The sequence below is a fragment of the Osmia bicornis genome, chromosome 3 (genome assembly GCF_907164935.1).
Source record: "Osmia bicornis bicornis chromosome 3, iOsmBic2.1, whole genome shotgun sequence".
NCBI lineage: Eukaryota > Metazoa > Arthropoda > Insecta > Hymenoptera > Megachilidae > Osmia > Osmia bicornis.
The window spans coordinates 96,724-114,565 of NC_060218.1; the positions used below are offsets into that span (position 1 = coordinate 96,724).

Below are 17,842 nucleotides of genomic sequence, written 5' to 3' on the forward strand. Positions count from 1 at the left end.
AATTATAAACAGTTATTACGCGTTGGGACGACGCGACGCGACGCGACCCGCCAAATTAATAATATAGGTATGTAGTCGGACCACCACATAAGCTCCGTTAATATTTCGTTAGCTCAGTTCAATTCGATTTCGCAAAATAATGTCGCAAAAGAAGCTGCATAAGATTCTTTTACTCGTATAACTAATGTTAATCATTGATCAATCTTTCTTTCAGACGTGAAAGCTGTTGACGCGACAGATCAGAATTTAATCTGTATTTAATTCGTATCGAATACGATATTGCGAGAAATAATCGCGATTATTATTGTTCTGCTATTCTCGCAACTCGTAAATGCATCGCGTTCAAAATAATTGAAAGTTCTCGAACGCAGTTAAATAATTAAACACGTACGGATGGGAAAGAATATTCGTGAAATTGAAAAGCTGTTTTCGAGCGATCACTGCTACTGCATTCGAGTTTGAATAAAAAAGAGAAAGAAAACAAAGCATTTCGTTGTTATTATTGGGATGAAAATTACCGTCCAGTTTTTCGCACACGCTTATCCTGGCAAAGATATAATATATGTACGTGGTACCCGCTAACGGTAGTAACAACCTCCTGGCCCCTTACTGTACCTTTAATCCGATATTGAATTAACTTCAACATACTCTGGAACGTGACTCTGGGTGTTATGTGTACCGTATGCAATAACTTCGCACGAGCTTCGTTCACCAGCCAGATAAAAGACCTTTAACCCTTTCCCTATTAACATCGACTATATTCGCCTATCATAAAACGATCTAACCAAGGATACTCGTATCAACCACAGTTGAAAGAAAAATTCAATATACTTACTTATGTTTACTTTGGTATAACAAAAGTTAGTCGTTTCTACAGCGCGATAATAAATTTTTTATGATAACTTTCTATCGCTATCGAAGATATATTATGTATAACCGTGTCGGTTAGAATCAGTTAGAATCAGTTAGAATCAGTTAGAATAGAACGTTAGACGCGTGACCGAAGCGTATACAGAATCCGATCGTATCGCTAGTTACTAGCATTCGAAAGCTCCGTTACGGACAACGAGCACATGGAAATTTATCAGGAGAATTCGTTGCAAGTTCAAGTTTGCTAGCCGCTCGAACCTTAATCCAAGAGTAGGTATTTACTTTCTCCGGTTAGATTTCCCGATGGATTATAAAGCCGTCGTCGCGTCGCGTCGCGTCGCGTCGAATTCGATCCCCTTGTATCCAGAATCCACACTGGCCGGCCACTTGTGTAAATCACAAAGTGGACCGTCGTGTTTCACTCGAATCCCTGATCGTTCGCCGATCAAGGATAACCGAAGGTTGTCAAGAGTACTCTGTTTTTTTTTTACAAACACATTTTATAGAGAGCGGTGTTGAAATCTATCAACGTGAAACAGGTGTAAAGGTTATTTTGCCACATAATCAGACCTTGTTTGATCAGACGCGTAACACAAGTGTTCCTCAAGTTTCCGACAAAATGTTCCGTATACGACTCGAAGGGAAAGGGAACAGTTTCGAAACATTGTCTGCGACAGGGACAAGAGACACGTGTACGGTTACAAGAAAATATTACGAGACTTCCAGCAAAACTTGTATTATTTTAAGAAGGAAACTATGTACTCGAGCAGAGCACTTCCTTGCAAGTTTTCTGCTTTTTCTCGTCCTTGCTCTTTTCTCTTCCAGTATCGCTGTTTCTCTCCGTAATTAGATAACTTTTCATCCTGTTGTTTCAGCGTTGGATAATACGAACGAACGTACGTCTGCCGGGTACAATTTCCCTTCTCACCAAAACGAAGCTTTTTCGTCTACGATAACAATATTTTCAATGTAGATCGATTTTAATTAATTTGCACGTCACTCGTACGTGACCAGGCATGCGTTTCTCGTTTCTCGTTTCTCGTTTCTCGTCGAAACGATTCCACTAGGACGTCAGCAATTTTCGAGCTTGCATCGACCGATTGGGCGTAGATTGAAAAATTGCTGTATCTTGCTTCGGTTAAAATGATGATTTTAACGCATCTTTGATTAAGAGCAATTTTTAAGCTTTAAGATAAATAGAAATTGAAAGCTGTGTAGTTTGAAAACATAGACAAAACGTGGGTCGGATGTTAACCAATCGAGTTATGTAAGGCGGAAAGAGAAGAGGAAACAAGTACAATAGAGGTTTCGGTATCGGTATCGGTATCGGGGTTTGCCTGACAACTCGGTCGCAGAGCTTTTCGCCAGAGTCGAAGCCAGTGCCAGCAAGCACAGTCAGCGGAAAAATTCAATTTTTAATTAATACCGATACGGCCACTTCTCTCTCGGAGAGCTCGACCTCGTCCGCATGATTTCGTTGTTCCGTAATTACGTAACGTCCGGCTCGAAATTGCACCGCGTGAATGCAGTCCGTGTCGTTTCATGCGACACGAATAGCTAACGTTTCAGCTGCTGCATCCCATTCTCCTCTTTCTCTTTTCTCCTTTTTTCCTTTTCTAAAACTTCATCCTGATATTCTGCCGAGCTTCTCATTGGGGAAAAAGCCTGGCCAATGGGAGGAGATCAGGTCAAAGAACGTTAATTCGATGCGTCGCATCAGGTCGCGTCGCGTTGCGTCGAGTCAAAAGGCGGTTCAAAGCGTCGTCAACCGAGGCGACACTCTGATTACAAAGAGGATCAGCCAGTAATTTGCGGTGGTCGTCAGTCACCTGTGGGACTCGAATCTCTCTCTGTTACCAACGATCTCGCGAATCAAGCTTCCCGTGAAATCCTTTCGATAGTTTCATAGGATCAGGCTTCTTTGTGGAAAGCGATTCGGTCGATGCTCGAGCGATTAGGTCACTCTAGTTGAAAGTGATGCACTTGATTTTGAAACAACGCCATTCTAATGCTGAGATGACTGTTATACCCTTTGTCCTTCTACACAGGCTGAGCTTGGAACACTTTTTGAAAAAAAAAAAAAAAAAAAAAAAAAACAGTGATCCAGTAGAGATCTCAGATGATCCATATCGTCGGAGTGGACGTAATTAATAAGGCTTTAACGCGTCGTCGTCGTCGTCGTCGTCAGCTGTACCTGTAATTTTTCATCGTCGTCAGGTATGCCGATTCTCTTGCGGAGCCATTGGCCTGGCCTAGCAGACCGAAATGATGGAAGAGGCGCCGCGGCCGAACAAGGAGGAGAAGCGTCGCGTCGCAGAGAAAGGAGAGGAAGACCACTAAGATAATTCATTAGCCACGCGAGGCATTGTTGTGATTCATTATCGGTGCTCGCTTTAGCCTCTCGGCAATTTATTAAAAGCGAACGAGAATTATATGATTAACGAGAACGCGGGTCTTTGAGGTGGGTAGCTTAACGGGACGTAAAGCTGCGAGAATTTATTTAGAAATTATCGCGTAAAGATTCCTCTGGTTGACCGTCAACTCCAATTCCAACCGCTATCAATTCGTACGCTCGCTGTTGTTGCCTGCACCAGTCAGCAAATGGATTAATCGTCTTTCTCTTGAAGAATGCATAAAAGGCTTCGGGAATTACGAGGTGGATGATAGTCGGTGGACCGCTAAGTCGAGTGAAACATGATTGATGAACATACGCTGAAAACGCAAACATTTCATACTTTGAAATATTTTGTTTTCTGATAAATACGAAGGGATAAGTACTTTTATCTGCATATTTACAAAGGGTATTCTACTTTTACGAGGTTGTTCGATATTCCAAGTAACTGCCCAACTGTCCGACTGACTATGTATCTGTATATTTCGTGTTAGATCGCGCGTGGCACACAATCAAACTGCCAGCTACATAAACGGTGGCAAGGCCTTTTAAGGTCCCCGACACGATCCAGCGTCCCTTGACTACACGCTCCGTCGCGTCGCGTCGCGTCGCGTCGCGTCTCTCTGTCGATCGATACCGATGCTCGTCACCCACTGTCCTCCACCCTGTTCTACTCTATACTCTATACTCTATATTCTATACTCTATACTATAAAGTCATCCCTTTTTCAGACTGCTCTCTACCGGCGAGACTCTGCTTGTTACGTCAATGACAGGCAGACCGAGCTCAAACCTTCCTCCACCTTTAACCCACCTTTAACCAACGACACCGATGTCTTCCTCCCTAGCGGTGACGTCACGATGCCTGTCCTACTCTTCGCTCGGTTAAATTCATATCGCCCTGCCGACACATAATAACACATCGATTATATGCATTATCAATGATCGACGTCATCCACGACTTTTCTCGCTCAGCTGCTCGTTAAACTTCTTTTTTTCCTCCCTACCCCCTTCTGAATATTCGGCTGCGAGAGGCTCGTAACAACATTGTTAATGCTAATGCCTCGCGAAAAGACGATAGCGTAACGTCGTGGAATAGTCACGAGTCGTGTCACGTCAGCAGGTATATCGATCTTATCCTCACCTCGTCCATGGTTAAAGGGTTAATAATAAAAATACAACTCAGATATTTTAACCCTCGTTCAGTTTAATTCTCGCTAGCACCGAGTCTCGCAGCTTTATAGTACCGTGCTCTATTTTTGGCCCCCATCGTTTGCACTGCAAGTTGAAAATTAGTGCTGGGCAACGGTCCGTAGATTCATTAATCTTTCGCGGTCCAAGTGTGCCTGCTAGGCGCAAGTCCAGTCAAGTACTCTTGTCTAAAATTGCTGTGAAACTTGAAAACTCTAACGACAAGAAAAATTCCAAGATACTTTTGTCGCTCTCACCTCTTGTATACCTATTACATATTTCACTTCGAAAAATACTGGAAATCTAAATATAACTGTGTAACGTAACCGTTAATGACATTCGGATCTTTTCAGAAATATAAAAGACGAAGGAAAATTCCCTAAAGTGTATCCACTTTTTAAGTAATAATTTCTCTCGACTTGGCTGAAACTTTCTTCGGCAAGGCAAATTCGTGTCAAGTACACGCGCTGCTCTTCTCCTGTTATTTACATAATAATAATCCTAATGGATCAGTGAGAAAGAGAATGAGAAAGAGAGAATCAGTCGGACAAAAATCGACGACGGCGCGGCGCTAACAGGCCGTCACGAAAAACGGTCGTCCAACATTAACATTCCACTTTGAAAGTTCGTTCAAGTAAAAAGACAGGCGCTAACGGGGCTACGTCGAAGGGACGATAACGAGAACGTTTAACATGCAAATACCCGGTACGTAAACGCGAATCGCGTCCTCTGCAAAAACCGAAATCTTCGTCTCTGAATAGAAATTTTCTTAATCACAGAGTCCTTCCTACGTGTGAAATAAAATTTCATTTTATTATTTTAATTCGAGTTTAATTTTAAAACGATTTCGTTTGACAGACAACGTAAATAAAACAAGGAAAGAAGGTAAGAAAAAAGAAGAAAGGAACTATGTATTGGAAATCGATCGAGTAGCAGGATGTTCCGTCGGTCGACGGAAGCGTGTTCGATGCTGAACGCGAATAAACCGGATGATATTTCTAGCCGGTACGCGGGTACATATGTATATGTACTGGGTCGACGGACGATGCCTGACCACGGAAAATAATGAACAGGTCAACCGAGATCGGCCAGTATTGACACTCTGTGTTCATTTACATCGTAATGACGCGAAAGTGTCAGTATTGTCAAGCGCACGATAACAAGGCACGGCTGACAGAAACGAGTAGAACGGAGAAAGAGGAAATCGAGGGACGGGAAGAGAGATTTAGCGGTTGGCTAAACAAATTATCGCATTTCGATAACGAGGTCACTCATAAACCTGAACCCTACACGGTCAAATCACTCGTTTCGTTCTAGAAGCGAACAAGTGTCATATTGAAAAAATGATTGTTCAGAGATGATGATGTCGGAAAGAAAAAATGATTAGAGCGGCTGTAAATGTAGCAGCTATTTGTATCATGAAATATTCAAAGTTTAATGTAAAGATAAAGTGATGTTATCTTGGAAAGGAAGCGCTTCCAGAGCTGTTTTTCATCCTGAGTAAAACTGAGTAGTTTTCCTAGCTATTTTCTTGTCACTCTGTATAGTAATAGATTTTACTATAATTAGGTGGTTCTAGAGCGAACAATACCGGATGTAAATACCTGCACACGTTGCTATCGCAAATGTTGGTTCCGTTGCAGTTGGTTGCGAACAACGTATAAACTCGTTAAGGAAGTTCGCACAGGCTGCGGCTGCTGTTATTATACTAGACGGCGGATTGACGATCGCGTCGAATAGTTTCTGTAAACTTTTTCTTTTTTTTTCCTTTTTTTTTCCTTTTTTTTTCTTTGCGGCTTATAATATCCGTAGATATTATTAATTAAAATATTACGTCGGTTACGAGAGCCAGTTCGATCGATCACGATCTCCAGTTTATTTATACCTGCTTTAGCAAACATACAAGCTGTTTCATAACATGTGAGAGAAAAACTTGGCATAGAACGGTGGTTGGTTATATTTAACTTTGCCTTCAAGTTGCAGTTATTTTTGCAACTGGCCATAACTCGAAAACAAGCTTAAGTAGGACAGGTGTTTTTTTTCCAACTTTTTTCATTGTCTCTTTGTATCTCCTACTTGAAATGAAAGAACCAGTATACGTATATGTAAGTAGGTATCTATGGTATGTGGGAACGTAATCGACGCGTCTCGATGCGTCTCGATGCTGAACCGGTAATTAATTGCACACGGTTAATATCTTGCGCGTGAAACGGAAGCGAGTTGCGCGTCACCGAATGCCCTGATTGCCCTGATTGCCCTGATGAACTCTGCACAGCTACGCTCCTGACAACGACCCCTGACCTGGGCCAACTGGCGGTGCAGTGACGTTGCGGCGTGACGTCACCGAGTGCATCTCTGACGTCAAGAGGGTGCGGACCAACAGAGTGGGGGCAATCTCGTCCAGGTGAAACACATTTTACGAATTAGGTCAAGTTGCTTAAACTCTCCTCTCATCCACTTCTTCCACTTCCATCCTTTTCCATTTCATTAGCTTACCATTTAACTTTTTTTTATCTTTCTTTCCTTTTCCTTTTCCTTTTCTCTTTTGAAGACATAACACAGTGGTTGCTATAATATTAAAGTAGGTGTCAAGATATATATACTTTCTGTCTTATCGATAAAATGTCGAAGGATACTCGTCGAAATACGATAAACAGGTCTCGTTTTCGTCGAATCGTCGCGAGTCGTTAACTCGCTGTCTTCTCGTCGAGGAAATACATAGGTATACATACATATATGTAGACTTTGACTCGGTATACAGGTATAATAAATCGAGCAAACTTCTTGTCCGGTTTCTGGCCGCAACAGGAAGAGGGAACGGAACCTTTGATCCGTTCGACCTCGAACCGTCCAAAGGGAAACGCGGCTCCACGAGGTTATTGGAAATAAAAGTAGCCACGCGGTAAATTGAATGTGTCCCGATAGAAGCGAATGAAACGATTTCCCTCAAAGCGCGGTCAACTTACTTTAAAGAGTGAATTGCATTGCACACCGAGCAGAGCAAACTACCTTCGCTCTAAACTTTATACGATCGATTTAAACGTGATACGCCCATCGTTTTATTAATATTTAGAGGAAAATACCGTATACCATAGATACCATAGATACCATAGATACCATAGATACCAGAGGATATTCTGTACCTCTGAATTCTGAACATTTTATGGCTTCCACCTTCCTTTTGTCGAAAACATCGTGGCCTGTTACAGTCAATTATTGAAGGTAACCCAATCTAATGCATTTCTCAAATTTCTCGAGTCGTGTGCTCACACGCACACACCATTTTTGATTCCTCCCTTTTCTACCCTTCTTTCTCCATCGTTTCATCTTTTTTTCTACACACGTCGCTATCGTTTATTCTCCGATTTTCTTTCGGTCGTTTGTTGTTTTGTCCTGTTTCCACTACACTCGCTCCTCTTCTTATTTCTCCCTTTTTTTTTCGTTGAAATCAATAACGGTACCTGAGCCGACCAACCAGAACAGGTCAAGTGGCCATCCGTGCCTCTGTAAAGGCCGGATGGTTCGGTACGGCACGGCGCGGCACGGCGCGGCGATTACTGGGTAATATTAACGAGCTAGTTTCGGCTAGATCCGAGCGAGAAATCGCCGAGTCAGCTGATTGGGATTACGCTTTGCTTTGTTCCGTTTCGACGAGGTCTTAGCTCGCAGAAACACCATAATATGTACATACACCGCTCTATTCGGACGCTCTATCTTCGCCACCTCTATTCAACTCCGTATCATCGAAATGCCGAGAAGCAGCTAGGAACGTCGTTGCTTCGACACGGTGACGCGACGCTTTGCTTCTTTCTTGTCTACGTCGCGTTAACTTGTCATCAGAGGGACATTTGCAACACCCACAGCTATTTCCTCTTGGCTCTCGTATCATTCGCGATGCAATATTTGTAGTTGAAAATTTGATGACCAGGTAAACGTTTCATCAATACAATGCATCAAACGATTTACAGTATAGTATGATTCATTAGGGTATATTCAATTTTTCATTGCTCCTATATCCGAAAATGACATTGGAGACCTTTTCGATTCGAGACCAGATTGAAATAGGTACATACTTGTTGTTGGCACGAGACGAATGAAACACAGGGTTAATTCCGTTGCACTTTGACTAGGATACGTTAATAACGGCCATTATCGTGCACGGCACGTGGCTATTTCGCATGATCCTTTATCTTCCTACACTTCGAGATAAAGTACCTTCCTATATTCCTCGGCTATCGATACTCACATGAATATCGCTAGCGTTTTCTCACGGCGATATCGTGAGATCCTGTAAACGGATCTATTAACCGGCATGAATCATTTGCACCTGAATCGTTTCTACAAGGATATTGTACATACTCGTCCGTCGTAGTTTAAACGTTCGCGTTCAAATAAAAATGAAAAAGTTTGAAATTATAAATTTCCTACCTCTCAAAAAAGCTCAAATACGATGGACGTTAACTCTTTTTAATAGAACAATTTATCGCAGTCGCGCAGGTAAAATGTTGCTGCATAAACTTGGTTATTTAGTTACGTTCTCTCGTTCACGCGCAGCTCCAGGTGGCGCATGCAAATGTTATGTATCGTCGCGTCAATTCAACGCAACGTCGAGCATCAATTTCCAACGGGTGCATGCAGGCGACGCGACGCTTGTTCTGTGAAACAGAAGAAGAACCGCTTCTTCGCTTTGCCTCCTTCTTTCAGTCACCACCCTTCTTTCCACAGAGCGGCAATAGAGCAGGCTTTTTTGACGGTTCGCTCCCGATTTACGGCCTTTTAATAAAAGACCCGACACGGCGCGGCGCGGCGATTCCACCTTTACACCGGAAGTCCCGTGAACCGTCTAACTTATGGCCCCATCCATACTGCACGTACATCCGCGAGATTGCGATTATTACGACAGCTTTAGCGAACCTTTTCGACCGGCTGATCCGTTCCGTATACATACATACATACATACATATAGGGAGGAGAAATAAAAGGGCGATTGCCGGGAACACGATATCGGCTACAAATTGTTCGGCCAGTTACGTTCGCATAAATAAGCAATGACAGATTCGTTGCGCAGAGGGATAACACAGAGGTAGGTAGAAAATTGCTTTTACGACCAATTTTTTTATCTTTTCTCCAACGATTCGTCTGCGCTACGATTATTTATTTAAAACACTGCAAATAAATTACTTTAACTTGCCAGAACGTCTCAAGATGTTTTTACCCTGGAATTTCCTCTTTTTCTATATAGTATCTGTGACAAAATGAAGAGGTTGCAATCTGGAAGAACAAGCCAGATAGAATTTCCTCGGTACGGTATCGACATGTACGAATCGAGCGAATTCGTCGAATTATAGTCGTCGACCCCAGGGCCTTCCGTATTTTTGACATCGCTCCACGAAAAAAACGGCAAAACTGCTTCCCCGTTGGGAAAACACGACGACGCTCCTTTGCTGCCCCTTAAACGCGAAAAGAAGACGCGATCCGCTCCGAAAAGGCGAAAGATTTATTTTCCAAATTTTCGATAATTCATATCACACGTGGTAAACACGAGACGCGATACGCGATACGCGATAAATACACGTCGTTGCTGGATCGTTTTGGCTCGCAAACCGCGCCGTAAATTTTACTCGCCGCAAAAGGGGCTGTTAAAGCGGCAGAATTAAGAGAAACAGCCATTAAACTGCGAGAATGGCCAGGTTTCGACGAGCATCGTGTTTTAGAGTCGATGCCAGAAACGAAAGAAAAATAAAATTCAAAGTCAAAGTAGGTAATAATGCTTTGATACCCCGTTTGATGCTATCAACAATTATCAAGTTGAAAATGAAAAAAAAAGCATTTCACAAAGTGATTTCGTAAAACAGTGAAATGTTGAAGAATAGCTATCTTTCTTCTCTATTTTTACGTAGAATTTTCAAACATTCAACTTTCGAATTAATTCGCTACTGTTTTAATTCTTGCTGCCTGAAAACGATCTCTTCTAAATTTAATTTTACATTCTCTTTCACGACAGATTTGGTGAAAAACGATATCAAGAGATCACTAATTATTCCGTCACACGATGAAAGAGCAAAGTTCGGATTTACGTGGAAAATTCGGCTGCTAGAGGCAGCACGTTCCCAGGGAAATACATTTGTTTGCAGAGAGTTCGTCTCGCGCGTGCACGGAATTGCAGGAATCGCGAGAGATGCAGTGACTCGACGCGTGTCCACGCGAAAAGGTACATACATATATTATATGGTATTACAGGAGAAAGAGAGAGGACGCGGGTATCGGTCTCGACTGTCTCGTAAAATTTCACCCTTCCTCCCTATAGTTATAGTTAAAGCATAGATAGCGTGCCTTTTTTATATCAAACTGTGCTCCATTTTGTATTGCAACCCGTATAAACTTGTTTCCGTATATTTACGAAATTGCTTGAAAAAAAAATAATCCCACAACGAAATACGATCTGCGCGGTAACGGTTGTAAAATTCGGTGAAACACCTGGATGATGGTTGTGGTTGGTTCGGGCAGACGAAAAGTGGGTGCGGTGCTTCTCGAATTTCAGCTTCTGCGCATCGTTTCGCGCCGAACTCGCGGCCACACACCGCTATTAGCTACATCTTCGTTCAGTAATTTACATTTTCAATTATTATACATACGTACCTACCTATAGATACCAGTTGCTTTCTTCGCGCGAATTATTTGGCCCGGTGCGCGCTGGCAAAATAGAACGGGGCAGAAAGGTAAGAACCGTAGAGCCCGGGGTTCCAATGCACTTTTCAACCTCTGCCGCGAAAATTCGTTCTGGACAGATTTTTTACCTTTAACCCAGGCCCTAGCATTCGCGTCACACGGATTATCCTTGGCTCGCTCGTTCGAAGCTTCAATTTAAACGTCACTATAATCCGATAATTCTCTCCTTTGTGCGTAAACGAAAAAAATCAGCCGGTTGGATAACATTTCATATTACAGAAATTCTCTCTGTAATTATCGAGGCTCCTACAACATAATTCGACCTTGTTTGTGTTTACTCCGAAGGTTTCGTACAAGAGCTTGCAAGCACGAGCTTGCTTTCGATCAAGTTTACGTCGCAGCCGCAGATTATCCCCGAAAGTCCAGGATCGTCACGGAACAGAGGTAGACTAACGACGTTGATCCTTCAAAATGCAGAACGGGGTAAAATGACAGAGACAGCTACGGTAATTGTGTTGTTGTTTAAAACTTTCGAAGAATTAATTAGACATCAGCAACCTCTGTGAACTTTGGTAACGTTATCGAATGTTACGGATTTTTCACTTTTCAAAGAGAAATGATATCGTGGGAGTGAGAGGAACGTTGAAAAAAATAAAAATAAAAATAAAAAGAAAAAGAAAAAGAAGAAAAAACATAATAAAAAGATGATGGCGAGGGAAAACTAGGGCTGATACATTTTCGCGAGAAAGAAGCGAAAGGTCCTTTTAAAGGATCCCTGAAAGCACGAATAAATCACGTCCCAGCGGGTTTTCCCTCTGTCCTGGACTGGTATCAGCAACGGGTAGCCGAGGGGATAAACGCGAGGATATGCCATGCACGTACAGGTTGCGTCAAAAATAATGGTCGAACGTTAAACGAATTCATGTACAGGACACACCATGCGTTTGCGAATTTTTCAACTCCGCCCAGTCGAATTCATTCTACGCGCTTTTGCTTTCACGTATAAACAAACAAAGCGATCGATCCAATTATCTTGATAATTAATGTTTCGATTTTGATCGGTTGAAAAGTAAACGCGTTTAAAAGTTGGATAAGTTGTAGGTATTCGTTGTTACAATTTCACGAAGAAAGCCATTATCACGGATGATAATAATACGAAGAAGCGAAGAAGCGAAGAAAATTCGACAGAGAATCAAGCCGAAACGTTTCGTTCATTTTAACCCTCTGTCCAAATTGGAGAAGCCACGATATTAAATTTCAGTTAACCGATTCGCTCGCGCTGGCGTAACTCGCCAGCTACCGCGTAACCGAAACCACTCGACTAACTCCATAAATATCGATTTTCCCCGAAAACGATACCGTTCCTTCCTACAGGGTTTCAACCTTTTAACATCTTCACCCTACGTGTCTTTTTCATTTTTTAATTCTCCTTTGCCATACTCGTAAGTGTCCTATAGTGACAAATAGTGACAAATTCCTGCACACTCTTGTTCATTTACCCGATTGTTCTTCTCTATTTGTTCTGAACAAGCAACAACAACGCGTGTTAGCAAAGGGTGAATAAAGAATCGACCCATGGTGCAATTTCGAGGCTTGATTCGCGGTATAAAATAAAAAAATCCGCTGTTTCCTGGTCAATTGGCAATAGTTAGACACGCGTCGCAACAATTGCTTTACACGTCTGGGAATTAACGCGGCAACAGCATCAATTTTCGTCACGCTGACCGTCCATTGTTACCGGACAAACAATTAACGCCGTTGTCGTTCATTTCGTCGAAAAGTTTTCCGCCAACTGTCGCTCGTGTACTCGAGCGACAAGGCCCGCGACACACGGAATGAAACACGAGCCTGATAGAGATAGAAAACGCGTAATGAAAGGATGTTGGCCAGCTACGAAACTATGTATATGCGGCTTCGTTCATTACCTACATAGATACTTACTCGATTCGACGAAGCGTTCGCGATACGTTTGAAAGAACGATTAATATGAGTAAAATTTCGATCGAGGCAACCAGCTGGACCTATTGCTTCACCTACATCCTTTTATGCTTTTTGATGCTCATCCGCTAGTTGTTATAATATTTTCCGTGAAAAGCCAGTCGTTCGGCTGGGCGCATTGAAATTTATTGTTCGCGAGTCATTAGAAGGCGAAAAAGACGAGTACATCTGGGGTTTCGTACGCCTCGGGGGCAGCAAAATCTTTTTGGATAGGACGCGACGCGACGCGACGTCGGCCATTAAGGGACCGAGCTTTTTCCTTCGGTTTCCGCTCGAGATGAAAATCTAGTGTATTTCACGCGGGATCACTTTACGAAAGGGTGTCAACGACCTTTCTTTCGCATCGTTTAAGGAAATTTTAAAGATCGAAACTAGAAAGATCGCGATAACATATAATCGAGGAAAGAACGATCGAGACGATTAATTATCGGTCGTGCACCGAAATCATAAGGAAGGCTGCATCAACGAAAGGGTACCTACTTGAGTATGCGCGACCAATGGTCGTCGACAGGAAAACTGCAATTTACAAGTAACTATCAGCGAAAGTTTAACTTTGCCGTGTTTTTCTTCTTTTTGTGTTTTTTTTTTCACGCGCTACTACATATTGAGCAAACTCACCTCCTCCTGCAGACAGCTCCAGGTCCTTCTCGCAACTTGGTCCTGTAACAAAGTAACAATGATCCAATTACCGCATCGTCCTTGTTGCGGATTTTTGTTAAACATTAATAAATTACGTCGCGTACTAATTTCCATAAAACTTTTCGATGGGTACAAATACATATAAAATCGGGACTTGTTAGTGTTTTATAGAATTATTTTTTAAACAAAAAAGAAAATAAATTTTCAATGCAACGAAAGGTGAAATAAAGTTTCGTGCCCTAAGGGTCAAGTAATAAAGTCTTGGGAATAGCGTGCCTGTTAATCGACCTTGGGATATCAAACCGATAATCCCCCGTCTATTTTCTTACGATAGAATCGATAATAGCAGAGGGTTGAAAGCGAAAGAAGGGCCAGCTACTGGCTCGACCTTTCCGCCGCGCCGCGCCGCGCCGCGCCACCCGCGTCTTTCGAATTCGAGTCCAGTAATTGCCGCGGCAATTACCGCGAATTACTCAGATAATTACCATCATTATGCGGTGCAGTAATTTTGGTAATTACCGCAGTAAATCGTAAGCTCCGATTGCAAGCTCTACCGAGGAATCGGTACAGTTTTAAGAAAGGTCAACGCCTCTGTTCCCCCTGCGTTTACCCTTCGCTTCAGATTTTTATAACAATTCACTATCAATTATCACGAGATTAGAAAAAAAGAGATTAGAAAAAAAACTGAAATCGATAAAGCAAAGGAGAGAGCATTCTACGCCTATTCTACGCCTATTCTGGACGTCCAAAATTCGCGACTGCAGATCCGAGAAGGGAAATCTGCTTCGACGACTGACTGAATACGTAACAAGATTGGAAGGGATATTCATCGTCGATATTTTTACGACGAGAAGGAGGTGGTATTCGGCAAGTCTCGTGCGAGTTGACTGGCAAAAGACCGGTTCCTGAAAATTCTGAAAGCTATGAAAGTTTTATGACACGCTAGCAAAGACCCCGAGACGAGGGTAACTCCTATGATGGCCATGATCGCTCGATTTTTTCTTCCTTTTGCACTACCAACATCGATTCCGGATATCGCGTTCGATCCACCACTTTTCTATCATACACCAAGAAGATAGAACAGGAGGTTTTTATCATTAATCGAGATAATCTTATCGAATAACCAACCAGTTGCTTATCCTTTCTTTCCGTAATTCTGATAGTCAAGAATAGGGCTAAAGAAAATAGGTCTCAGCAGTTCTGTGCTCAGCGATGTTCTCGCAGCGTAGTGTTCACCTGACCGTAGTGTTGGCGAAATTTATGAATACTCTCCACCCTCCACTCGAGACTATATTTCGAGATCCCGAGGATACAAGAAAAACCATCAATCTCAGCGACCCAGTTTTGTAGGCGAAAAGCGAGCACGTCCAAGCGGGCCGAGAGTCGAGAATCTTTCCGGCCTGGGGTGCCGTCGTTTATGAGCGAACTGTTCTCAAACTGTTTCGTAAGAATAAGAAAGATAAATAGACGCTTTTGATAAAACTCGCTCGACAATGAAGCAGAGAGTGAACCAGTGAATTTCATTATTAAACAAGCTCTGATTTATCGTGTCGCAGCAGCTAGCTACTTCGCTTTGAAAGATTTGGAAAATTCCCTAGTAGCTGGTTGTTAGTCATCCAAATCGAAAACGAAATCGTAGATCGAAAAATTGTGATCGAACATTTACAATTTTATTCTAACAATTCTGTCTTGCGTGCTTTCTACTACAATATCATTTCCTTTCCTCTCTAGAGTTAATATCATTTTAATCGTAAGTAACGCAAGAGTGATAAATTTCATGAAACATGCGACCATTGAAGTGTTAACGATCAACGTGTCTCGTATACCCTATGGTACAGTTTAGAGGAACAAATTGGAAATTGGAAATTGGAATAAACAGCGAACAAGCAAAGAGAAAATGGAAAAAAAAATTGACGCGAGACTATCAAACGAATGTCGCTTTTAAACTTGGTGCAATTAGTTGGGCTTGAAAAACGGAGAATCAAAGGGTCAAATCGGATTCATTCCGGACACGATACATATGTATACTACATAGGTATACACTATAACTTCGATTCGTTCGATTCGTTCGATTCGTTGCGCGTATTTCCTATTCAATCGTTGAATGAAAAACGATCAGCAAACAGGATCGAGGGCTGAAAGTAGCGCAACGAACGAACATGTTCGAATGTTCCTAATCAAGACGTAAGCCATTTTCAATAGGAAGTTTACGGAAGGGTTCGTTTGGTAAAAAGTCAAGAATCCAATTTGTTCGTATGCAGGTAAATCGCAAGAAGGGCAGTTTAAGTTTAAAGTCTCGAGCCTCGCCGCGGTGGGCACTCGAGCCCCGAGTCGCTTCCTTTCACCGGCTTCTACTCGACGACGAACCCCAATCCTGCTGGCAGTGCTCACTTCGTTTCCACGTATGCGTCGTATTTAATCCACATTTTACAGTTGGCCGGCTCCGAGCCGGCTGTGATTCAATTAGGAGAAGCGAGGCTGGTTGGATCCGCTGTCGAGTCGTGTATGTACACACGCCAACGTCGATCCACCTTGTTCCTCTGTTATGTGGACGCACCGCGAACCTAACGCTATGGGCATCGTAATGTTTCCAAATGCTGCCGGGCTACGACGGGAAAAGCAATACAAATACCACCGGGATGCACGCACCAATTCTCTTTACTTGCTTCAACTCGCTTCAACTCGCTTCAACTCGCTTCAACTCGGAAAATTTGACAATGCCCTGCGCTCGGAAATTAATTTCCGTACAATTGTTCGCCAACAACGATTCCCCTATCGCGCCGCTAACGTGACGGAAGATGGACGTAAGGCTGGATAATTGTTTCGAGACACGACACGAACCGAACATACATACCACAATTCATTGCATTTCATTCGTTTCTCATTCTTCTTTTTCCACGTTAAAATAGATTCTTCTAGCGTTCGTTGAATCACGAACATCAGACACCACGCGATTTACTCTAGGTAGTTCGAACTTGAGTCATGCAACGTAATCCTAGATTGCACCTTGCTTCATCACCATCAATACCAAGATTCTCCGATGTCTATCGGCTTCGTCGTATCCCAGACCATCGATCACCAATTATGTAAATACTTTCCAATTAAACAGCTGACATAAATATTGATTGGATGGGATACTTACGATTAGACTACTGAATACGACTTAAACCGAAAATCTTGATACAGTACTAATTGTAAGTAGGTAAGTGTGAAAATACAGGACGTACGAAGCAAAGAAAAAATATACATACGTACATATACCTACATATACCTACATAGGTATAGAATGAAGGAATAGGATTTTGATCACCTTTCTTTTAAATTATTCTATTTTAATAAAATCTATTTCATTTCTAGTATCCTTCCTCTGGCTTTTTTAATGCTTTTCACGGCAAGGCACAAAGTAAAGGGAACAACGCAGAGAGAAGTCGTATATGGTAGTGACACGGTTACAGGTAACTCGTTGCTTTCAAGCGGCTAATGAGTCGAGTGTGTTTGCAAAGTACAATATATGTATAATAAATGCAGAGGCCGCGCTAATTTTATTTTAAGCTATACATATATATAGCTACTCGTATTTGTCTGCTCGTTGCAGAAAGCACGCGAGTTATGCGTCAGAAGCCAGATTCCCTTGTATTGAGAAAGGGAACACGGTTAGCTAGCACTTTCCTTCTTCTCTCCCAAGAACTTGTTATTATATTTTCGGATATTTCCGTCGAGAAAGTCTCCACCGACTTTAAACTTCTTCCCGGGTTCTTTCACTGCTCAGATACTTTTCAGAAACTTTCCTCCCTTTTTTCGAATATTACCGGGCTAAATATTTATTGATACGGTTTAACACCTTCAAATGCACTCCAACTTTACCTTTCAGCCAGAAATTATATCGTATTATTCTGATTCAAGTAGGTGTCTCGTAGTTAAAAATAATCAACTTTTATTTCTAATCTGGATCGTGAAAGACGGAAAAACTAAATCGTCATTGGGTGAATAAGAATTTTCCTGTCTGTCCATGTCGCGAGCAAAGTTGACGGAGAGAAGGAAGAGGAAGGGGAAGAGGAAGAGGAAGAGGAAGAGAAGGAATCCC

The 17,842-nt window shown here is 42.2% G+C and overlaps 1 protein-coding gene across 1 annotated transcript in view; it reads right to left on the bottom strand.

Moving 5' to 3' along the window:
• Window positions 1-17,842, bottom strand: part of LOC114876095 (protein turtle) — a 134,877-nt gene that overhangs the window by 69,755 nt on the left and 47,280 nt on the right. The window contains exon 2 of the mRNA XM_046285169.1: window positions 13,738-13,779. The gene's annotated coding sequence lies outside the window, so the exon portion shown is untranslated. The remainder of the gene's footprint in view (window positions 1-13,737; window positions 13,780-17,842) is intronic.